Source organism: Monodelphis domestica, chromosome 8 (genome assembly GCF_027887165.1).
Source record: "Monodelphis domestica isolate mMonDom1 chromosome 8, mMonDom1.pri, whole genome shotgun sequence".
Classification (NCBI taxonomy): Eukaryota; Metazoa; Chordata; class Mammalia; order Didelphimorphia; family Didelphidae; genus Monodelphis; species Monodelphis domestica.
The window spans coordinates 154,858,533-154,867,660 of record NC_077234.1 but is presented as its reverse complement, the minus strand read 5'-3'; the positions used below and the strand labels follow the sequence as shown (position 1 = coordinate 154,867,660).

General features: G+C 39.1%; 1 long non-coding RNA gene across 1 annotated transcript in view; it reads left to right on the top strand.

Annotated features, from left to right (window-relative positions):
- The first annotated feature begins 2,047 nt into the window (after positions 1-2,047).
- The window catches only part of LOC103093234 (uncharacterized), a 436,070-nt gene continuing 428,989 nt past the window's right edge, over positions 2,048-9,128 (top strand). Inside the window, exon 1 of the long non-coding RNA XR_008914051.1 lies at positions 2,048-2,249. This is a non-coding gene — a long non-coding RNA (uncharacterized LOC103093234). The remainder of the gene's footprint in view (positions 2,250-9,128) is intronic.

Sequence of the window (9,128 nt, the reverse complement as noted above, 5' to 3'; positions counted from 1 at the left end):
CAGTCTATGTAAGAGATATGGATGGACCAATCAAGCTACAAACATTTATTAGTCATATCATTAAGAATTTAACTTTGTCGAGCTGAACAAGGCTGGAACAGGGAAAAATGATAAAGTAGCTGGCTTGTTGCCTTGTTGCTCTTGACAGGACCAAAGGCACTAGACATTGTAATGCCACACTCTTCTCAGGGCTATAAACTGTGGGTCTACAAGAGCCGACCTTTCATGGACATATACTATGTTTCAGAACTTTCCAAATCCAGTCCTAGCCACCAAAATTTACCCATTTACCCATCCTGTGCACCTTTCCCTTGGGGTCCTCCTAGCTCTTAGGTAACAACTAATCCTATTAACTAGTGTGTGCTAATGTTTAATAGATGCTAATGCCAAAATATATTACTTTCTTCCAAATAACACACCTGCATATTAAAAAGGTCCTTCTGGAGGCAGTGCTTTAGCCCAATAGACGGATTATATTACAGGAAATTCAGGTTCCTCTGCAGGTCAATCAGAAAGAAATTTGGAGGCCAACTATGGTCTAGTGGTTCCCTTCTAATCATGCCACTGCCTCATCTACCAATACCAGAGTTAGATGGTACAACACAGATATTGTTATTAAGACAGGGTGAAAGGAGCTGAAGATAAACATCCTGAGCATAACAAGGCACCCAAGGTTACATTTATATATGGTTTGAACAGGGGGTTCAGGGTGGGGATGATAAGATTAAGTCAGTAACAGGAAAAAGGAAAATATAAATGGGGAGGGAGAAGTAGTGAGAAACAATAGAAGATAGAAAGTTGAAAGGGTTAGGTGAAGAACAACTTATTAGGAGAAAAAGGTATCATGGTAATGTTGAAAGTATACTAATTTTGAATGAGAAAGCCCTTTTATTTATTATGTTTGTGACCTTGGACAAATCACTTAACCTCTTTGGGTCTCAGTTCCCTTTCTGTAAAATGAATGGTTTGGTCCAGATAACCAATAAAATCCTTTCTAGCTCCAAATTTGTAAACCTATGAAGACAAAGGCAGAGCTGTGTCAAAGCAATTTTTTTCTTCCCCCTTTCAGACTTTGGAATTAATTTGTCAAGGGTTATTACATTGTCTGGAATCACACTGTAAAATAATTTTATTTTATCTTCAAAATAGTCTTCTTTCTGCTGTAAGACATGAAGGAATGAAGGAAGGAGATTCACTACAATACGTTTTTATGGGGAAAGGAAAAACCCTAAGCAGGTTGTGATTTTTAGAATTCAATAATATTGTAGCGAGCAAGCTGTGGTGGGGAATCTGAAGAAACCAGATTACCTGGGAATCAAGCCCAAAGGGTGTTTGGTTCTGGGAACTGGGGCTTTGCTCTATAGGAAGTGGCATAACTGTGAACCTAATCTTCTTTCCTTCCTGAAAGACTGAGGGGGTACAAGGTGGGAAGATTTTGGATTGTCTCTCACTTGTTAGGGGAGTAAATTTGTATGTTTGTGATAATTTTTTTTTAGAAAATACTTATTTTAAAAATCTAAAATGAAAGAAAATAAATAAACAAATAAAAAGTCTTTTTTAAACAGTTTCCTATTTGCAATCCTTTGGGTACAGTGCTGGAAATGCAAAAAGATGAGAGCAGTACATGCTTCTGGCAAAAGAAAGATGCTTATCTCCCCTTGGCCTGAGGGGTAGAGTAGGTGACTGGCTACATTAGGCAGTCAGGAAGGAATATAGAAAAGACACTGAAAATAAACTGGCTACTATATAACTTTGCCTTATGTCTGGCCTGGGAAAATGGATTTCTTTGCACATCTATTTCATAACAGAGGATTGCTAAAATTATTTCTCAAAGTCTCTTCCAAACTCAATTTTTCCCAGAAGTGGCTGTAAGGTAATGAATGCCAAGGAAAGGAATGTGAAGTCTGTATGTGTGGGGAGGTAGAGTGGGGAGTGGAGGGTGTCAAGGGTCCGTGAACATAGTCTTTCCCACCCCCTGAAATAAGGAAGATGCTGGAGGTGGGTGACGGTGGAGAAGCGCCACCCACTCTCTCATTTCTCCCTTAAGTCAGAAGCTGGTGCCAGTCTGCGCTGGCCCCCTCGCCCTTAGCTCTCTTGGGGTCGGGTCAGAGCACTCTGGGCTTGGTTTAGCTCAGATCCAATAGTTCGGGACCCAGGTGTTGGCCAGCTTCCCATCGCTCTTTCCACCTTCCTTCTGCTGGTAGACAATCTCCCAGAGGCTGCCAAACTCCGGACTTTGTGCTTTATAGGTGAGTGTGGGGCCACGAGGGTGTATTCTTCCTCTGGACACACACACACACACACACACACTCACACACACACACACACACATGCACAAACGCACGCACACACGCCCGCGCCCGCGCACACACACACACACACACACACACACACACACTCATCATTCATCAGAAGGCAGAGGCAAAGCTCCCTGCAGCAGCAGCAGCAGCGAGATCTGTCCACTTTGTCCATAGTTTCCCAGCTGGACTCTGGTCTCCACGTCTGCCAGGAAGAGGGAGGGGCTGGGACTGAAGGAGGGAAAGGCGAATTAAGCGCGAGGAGGAATGATTGTAGTAGGAGAAACTGGAGACGAATTCCAGAGAAAATGGGCAGAACGGAGGGACTTTCCCAAGCTGCCCCACCCTCCACCTGCCTTCTCTGCATATGGTTACAACTTGATGGGCTGGTTTTCCCAGACTGGGATCAGGCCACCCTGGATCCCAGGAGGGGTTGTAGTGCGGGAAGATTGGGAGAGCAGGCCACGTGGGAGCGTGTGGCAGGCTCTGGTTAGCCCCTAAATGTCACCGCTTCCCTAAGACTTCAGATGAAAAAGAGATATTCCAGGGACTCTTTGGACAAAAGCAAGGGGCTCCCAAAAGAGTATGCAGGAAAATGACAGAATAGAAAGACTGAATTTTCTTAGTTTCTCTGCACTTCATAGACGTGGGAGAACAAACACAACTGGCTCTGTGTCCAGTGGGGTCCAGTTACTTTTGCTTGCTTTGTTCTTGGAGTCAGGGTGGGGGAACAAGGAATAAGAATTATGTGCCATCAGGGGAATGAAAGGGACCTTAAGAGAGTGTTATAATACAGCTAGACTTCCAAAAGCCACATACATCCTTTTCTGAAAACCTTCAGAGAAAGGTCCTTTACAACCTCCAGATTTTCAAAACCCTTTCCTGTTAGGAGGTTCTGAGATCTAACTTTTAACCTAAGCCCATTTCTTTCTGTATTGTCCAGGGAAGAAAGAGAAAGAAAGTGCTTGCCCCTTTCTCACACTCACACACATTTTCATAAGAAACACGGAGAAAAAGTAACCTTTCAAGGCTTGTCCAAAAACAGTTCTGAGAGAGTCTTCAAGAAAACAGCTCCTCAGATAAAAAAAAAAATATTTAAAACAACTTGGTGGAGCAGTGGATAGAGCATAATACTTGAAGTCATAAAGACACGAGTCTGAATTCTGCTATGGACACATAAGCTATGAGATTCTAGGCAAATGGTTTCATTTCGTCTTGCCTCCGTTTCCTCATGTGTAAAATGGGGATAATAAATGTACCTACCTCACAGAGTTATTGTGAAAATTTAATGAGATAACATTTAAATGGCTTTAAAAACTACAAAGATCCATGTAAATTCGAATTATTATTGTTATAATGATGATGACAAAGTGTTTTGTTTCCTGACACCTTATTTACATATAGCGATTATGCAGAAAAACCCTATTTCTCGAACGTTTTTGGTAATTAGAGGACAATTGCACATTGTCTATCTACAGCATGTATGGCAGACGTGAATTTTTGCCTTGGTACCATTAGATAGAGATGAATCAGTTTGTGTCAGTAGACACTGCTTTGAAGCAGGAATCAGGCCAGAGTCAGAAGCAGAAGGCAAAAGAAGAGTATAGGAGAAACAGAATCAGAGCTGAGGGAAACAGAACTGAGAATAAAGAATATAAGAGCAGCTACTTCCATTCAAACCTTGCCTCCTACAGCTGAGCAGAGGAAGGAAGGCTTCCCAATACAGCTGTTGCTGGGATCAAATCTGATTGGAGGAAAACTCTGCTGTTCTAGAGAGCTGATTTCAGAAAAGAGTTCTCTGCTAGTTGAAGACCCAGTTGGGAAAGGAAAGGCTAGGTTGAGTTGCTTTGTACTGCCACTTAACTCTTGAAATATGAAACTGCTTCTTTGTTTGTACTGAGCAATGACAAGGCAAAGACCTGAAGAGTTCTGCAGATTCTACACTTAAGGGAAATGTTTTACTGAGAGACCTCACAGCTACTTTCATAGAGCTAAGCAAGGAAGCCAATCCCAAAAGCTCTTCAGATACAAAGCTTAGAGTCTTTTCTTAGTGCTGCTTCAGTTGCTGAAAGTAGAAGCCAGCAGAGAAGTGACTCCTCAGGAGGAAAGTAGAGAGGCTCAGAAAAGGAGTGTACTCTTTTAGCAGGTAATAGCTGATGCAGTCTATTCCTTAAAGAGATCAGGAGCATCAAGGTCAGTTTTCTGGAATTTAAAGTTGCCCCAGAACATGTGTTCCCCTAGTCACATGCCTCCTTATTGGGTTTCTGTTTTTGTACCCACTCTTGTCCATGGGTACTATGTGCATTTTTGGAAGAGTGTGGCCTATGTTTATGGGTGTACCATTATGTTATGATTATTCTTCCTTATAACTTCCTTTTTTAGGAAATCATTCTTGATTGAATTAATTGTATCATCTTGGTCAATTGGTTTAAATGGGGAACACACTGGTGGAGCTTCCAGAGATATGGTTATGAACAACAGAGGTATAGTCTTTTCATACCAGTATTACCATAAGACCAAGAAAGTGAGTTCTAGCAAACCTTTCTGGGAAAATCTTCAGCCTATGGTATGAGTATAGGTTGGGGATGAATAAGAGAGAAAGAGGAGCACCCAGAAAGGAGTACCTGGCCAAGCTTATGATATATCAGCACTCATTTTCTCTTCTCTTTTCATTGTATTTTAAGACTTCCTGAAACTCCCCAGAGCTGGCTTTATTAATAGTGTAACTGTTGACTATAGTAATAGAAATGGATTCTTCCTTTCTTCATATTGGCTTAGAAGGCCACAAATTAACATTATCTCTGTTGTATTATAATTTATTTTGTTAAACATTCTCTTTACATTTTAATCTGATACTGTACTCAGAAATTTTATATAATTGGGCAAAATAGATCCTAATAATTGTTTTAGTTGCCTTTTCATTAGTGGTGAATTTATCCTTTTCATTTTTGTTATTGGTAATTTGGTTTTCATCATTCCTTTTAAAATAAAATTAACCAATGATTTATCTATTTCTCCTCCCCCCATAAAAAAGCTCCTAACCTCATTAGTTCAACGGGTTTCTTACTTTCAGTTTTATTTATCTCTCCTTTGATTTTCAAGATTTCCAATTTTGTGCTTAATTAAGGATTTTTAATTTTTCTTTTCCTAGTTTTTTTTAGTTGGTTGCCCAATTCATTAATCTGCTCCTTTTCTATTTTATTGATGTAGGTGTTTAGAGATATAAAATTATCTTTAAGTGCTACTTTGAATGCTTCTCATAAATTTTTATATGTTGTCTCATTGCTGTCATTCTCTTTCATGAAATTTTTTCTATGATTTATTCTTTGACTCATTCTTTAAGACTAGATTAGTTTCCAATTAAATTTTTATGTCTTTTCATAACCCTTTATTGAATATAATTTTTTTTGCATTATGATCTGAAAAATATGCATTTGATGTTTCTGCATTTAGTTGTGAGAGACAGATAAATTATTGTGCAGGTAGTTAAATTTATTTTTGCTTTTGCTTTGTCTGAGATTCTGGTTGTTGTTCCTGCTTTTTTTTTTTTAACTTTAGCTGAAACATAATAGATCCTGCTCCAGTTCTTTACCTTTACTATGTATGTCTCTTTCTGCTTCAAATATGCTTCTTGTAAACAACATATTCAACTTACTCTTGCTCCTTCTGTCTATGTATATTCCTTCTTATGCCATGTGATGAAGTTTTTAAGGTTATAAGTATTACCTTCCTGGGTAGGAATATAAACAATTTAACCTTATTGATCCCTTATGTTTTCTCTTTCCTATTTATCTTTTTGATTCTTCTCTTGAATTTTGTATTTGAAAATCATATTTTCTGTTCAGTTCTGGTCTTTTCAGACCAGATCAGGTTTCAAAATTTTCTATTTCATTAAGTTTTTTTCTCCTGAGAGATTATACTCAATTTTGTCTTGATTGTAGTCCTAGCTCTTTTGGCTGCCAGAATATCATATTCCAAGACCTTTGATCATTTAATATAGAAGCTACTAGGTCCTGTGTAATTCTTTCCAATGATAGTTTATTTTTTTCTTTCTAGCTACTTGGAGTAGTTCCTCCTTGGCCTGGGAAACCCAGACTTTGGTGATAACATTCCTAGAAGTTTTCATTTTGGGATCTCTTTCAGGAAATGGTCAGTGGATTCTTCTGATTTCTGTTTTACATTCTTGATCAAGAATATCAGGGCAGTTGTCTTGATAATTTCTTTAAATACAATGTCTAGACCATCTTTTTGATTGTGGATTTCAAGTATAATTCTTAAATTATCTCTTTTGGATCTATTTTCCTGGGCAATTGTTTTTTTCAATAAGATATTTCAAACTTTGTTCTATTTTTTTGTTCTTTTGATTTTTTATTATTTATTTATTGTTGTCTCATGAGCAATTTCCAATTGCCCATTTCTCATTTTTTAAAAAAATTATTATATCCATAGAGTTTTTCTACTTTCTTTTCCATGTGGCCAATTTTACTTTTTAAGAAGTTGTTTTTTCAGTGAATTTTTGTACATCTTTTCCAATTTTTTTCTTGTGCTTTATCAAGCTGCTGAGTTTTTTTCATTCTTCTCTTCCCTCACTCTCACCTTTCCCCCCAATTTTTCTTTTACCTTTCATACTTGAGAGGTAGTTATTTTTGAGATCCTTTAAGACTTTGTATGTAGCCATTTTGACATTGTTGCGCTCTTTTTGAGTTTGTGTTTTGATCTTCTTTGTCACCATAGTAACTTTCTGTGTTTAGGGTTTTGCTTTGTTTTGCTCATTTTTCTAATCTTTTTGTGACTGTTAGTTTATGCCGGAGTTGGGCTCTGCTCCAGCGGTGGAAGGGGCATTGTTCTAAGCTTCTTGTATTGGGGGTGTGAGGGGCTTGGCTATTCCCCTGCACTAGATACTCAGGTGTGTGTGTGTGTGTGTGTGTGTGTGTGTGTGTGTGTGTGTGTGTGTGTGTGTGTTTATGTGTATGTACCAGCACCTGACTTGGTTTTGCTGGGAGGAAGCCTGCTGCTGGCTTGCTGGACACTTTCTGTGTGGACTGTACTTCTGTCATACTCAAGTGAGATAGACATTTCCCATCAACCTTCTAGATTTTCTTGGAATTGAAGATTATTTCATCCTGCCTTTTTGTTGATTCTGCCACTCCAGAATTCACTTTGAGTCATTTTTTAATAATTTTTTGGAGGTGAATTTTTGGTGAGTTCAAGTTGTTCCTGCCTTCTTCCAGCATTTTGACTCCACCCTTTCACTATGCTTATTTTAATAGTGATTTAGCAGATACAGCTAGGTAAAGCAAAAGCATTTATTAAGCTGGCATAGGAAGATTTTTTTTGTTATTGTTGTTTTTCTGTATGATCAGAATCTTCTTGATCCCATGAACTTCATAGCACACCAATAATTTTTATGGGGATTTCTTGACAAAACTTCTGGAGTGGTTATCCATTTCCTTCTCTAATGGATTAAGACAAATAGAGGTTGAATTTCTTGTCCTGGATCACACAGCTAGTAAGTATCTGAAGCTGGATTTGAAATCAGGTCTTCCAGGCTCCAGGACCAGCGTTATATTCACTGAGCCACGTCTATAGGAAGAACAGCAGCTACCAAACGATGCTTCTAAAAATCTGGTGCACACTCCTTCAAAAATGTACATGGTTTAAGTAGGCAGAATGGAAATAACTTAGAATATACTGAGACTGAAGCATTATGTGGTGCAAAGGCACCTGATGCTGCCGCTCATTTTGGTCCTTGATGTCCTTTCTCTGCTCATGCTATCCCCACCCAGTGCTCACCTGAGCATTTTGCTCATCTTGGCTTTCTGGACCTACTCCTCTCCATAGCGTATATATTTCCCTCTCCTGATTGTTGCCCTCTGGTAGCTTAAAGATCACAGTTTACGCTTTCTGACTCCATTCCCTATGCCTAGGGCCAGCAAGCTTTGATTTTTAAAAGCCACCAGGGATGTGGCCAGTCCTGAACCAGCCACTGGTAAGCTGCCCTTTTCAGTTCCATCAGGGAATTTTTTTTTCACATAAGGGAAAACTGAAAGCAGTGTCTCTTTGTGTTTCATTTAATACAATATCTCTTACCTCTCTTGACTTCCTGACTAGTCCAAGGTCCAGCTAGTACATGTCTGAGACCAGATTTTAACTAGAGAAAATGAATCTTTTTTGACTCCAGGTCAGGCATTCTATCCACTGTACCACTTGGCTGCCCTACTTTCTCTACCCAGATAGGTTACTTGACTTGTTTTAACATCCTGGTCTTCCCCCTACTATTTACTATCCAGGTGACCTTAGATACATCATTTAACCGCTATGAACCTCACAGTTCTCATCTGTAGTATTGTTGGGCTGGATTAGATGATTTTTGAGGTCTCTCCCAACTCTGGCATTCTATGATTCCTAGAGAAGATTGTTAGGAAATGGCACAAAGACACAAAGAAACATAAGGCATGGTTTCTGCCTTCAAAGTGCTTATGTAGTAATTGGGAGATTTCTCCTCTTGGAACAGAACATAGAAATATACAATTTGGTGCCCCTGCATAAATGCTGTTGAACTCATAGGCGACAGAGGTTCATTTAGGCTGAGAAAGTTGCAGAAGGGTTCATGGGGTACTTGGGATGTGAGCTGGACTTCCGGGGCAAGGCTTGTATTTGTATAACAGGAGAGGATGGGTGAGAAAATTCCAGACTGACTGGATAACAACAGAAAAAAATGCTTCCCAGATCCTTATATGTTACTCCAAGGACTTCATTTCCGTCAAATCAATCAGTGTTAACCTTAGGACTTTGATCTCTGATTCCTCAACCAGAAAATGGTCCCAAACC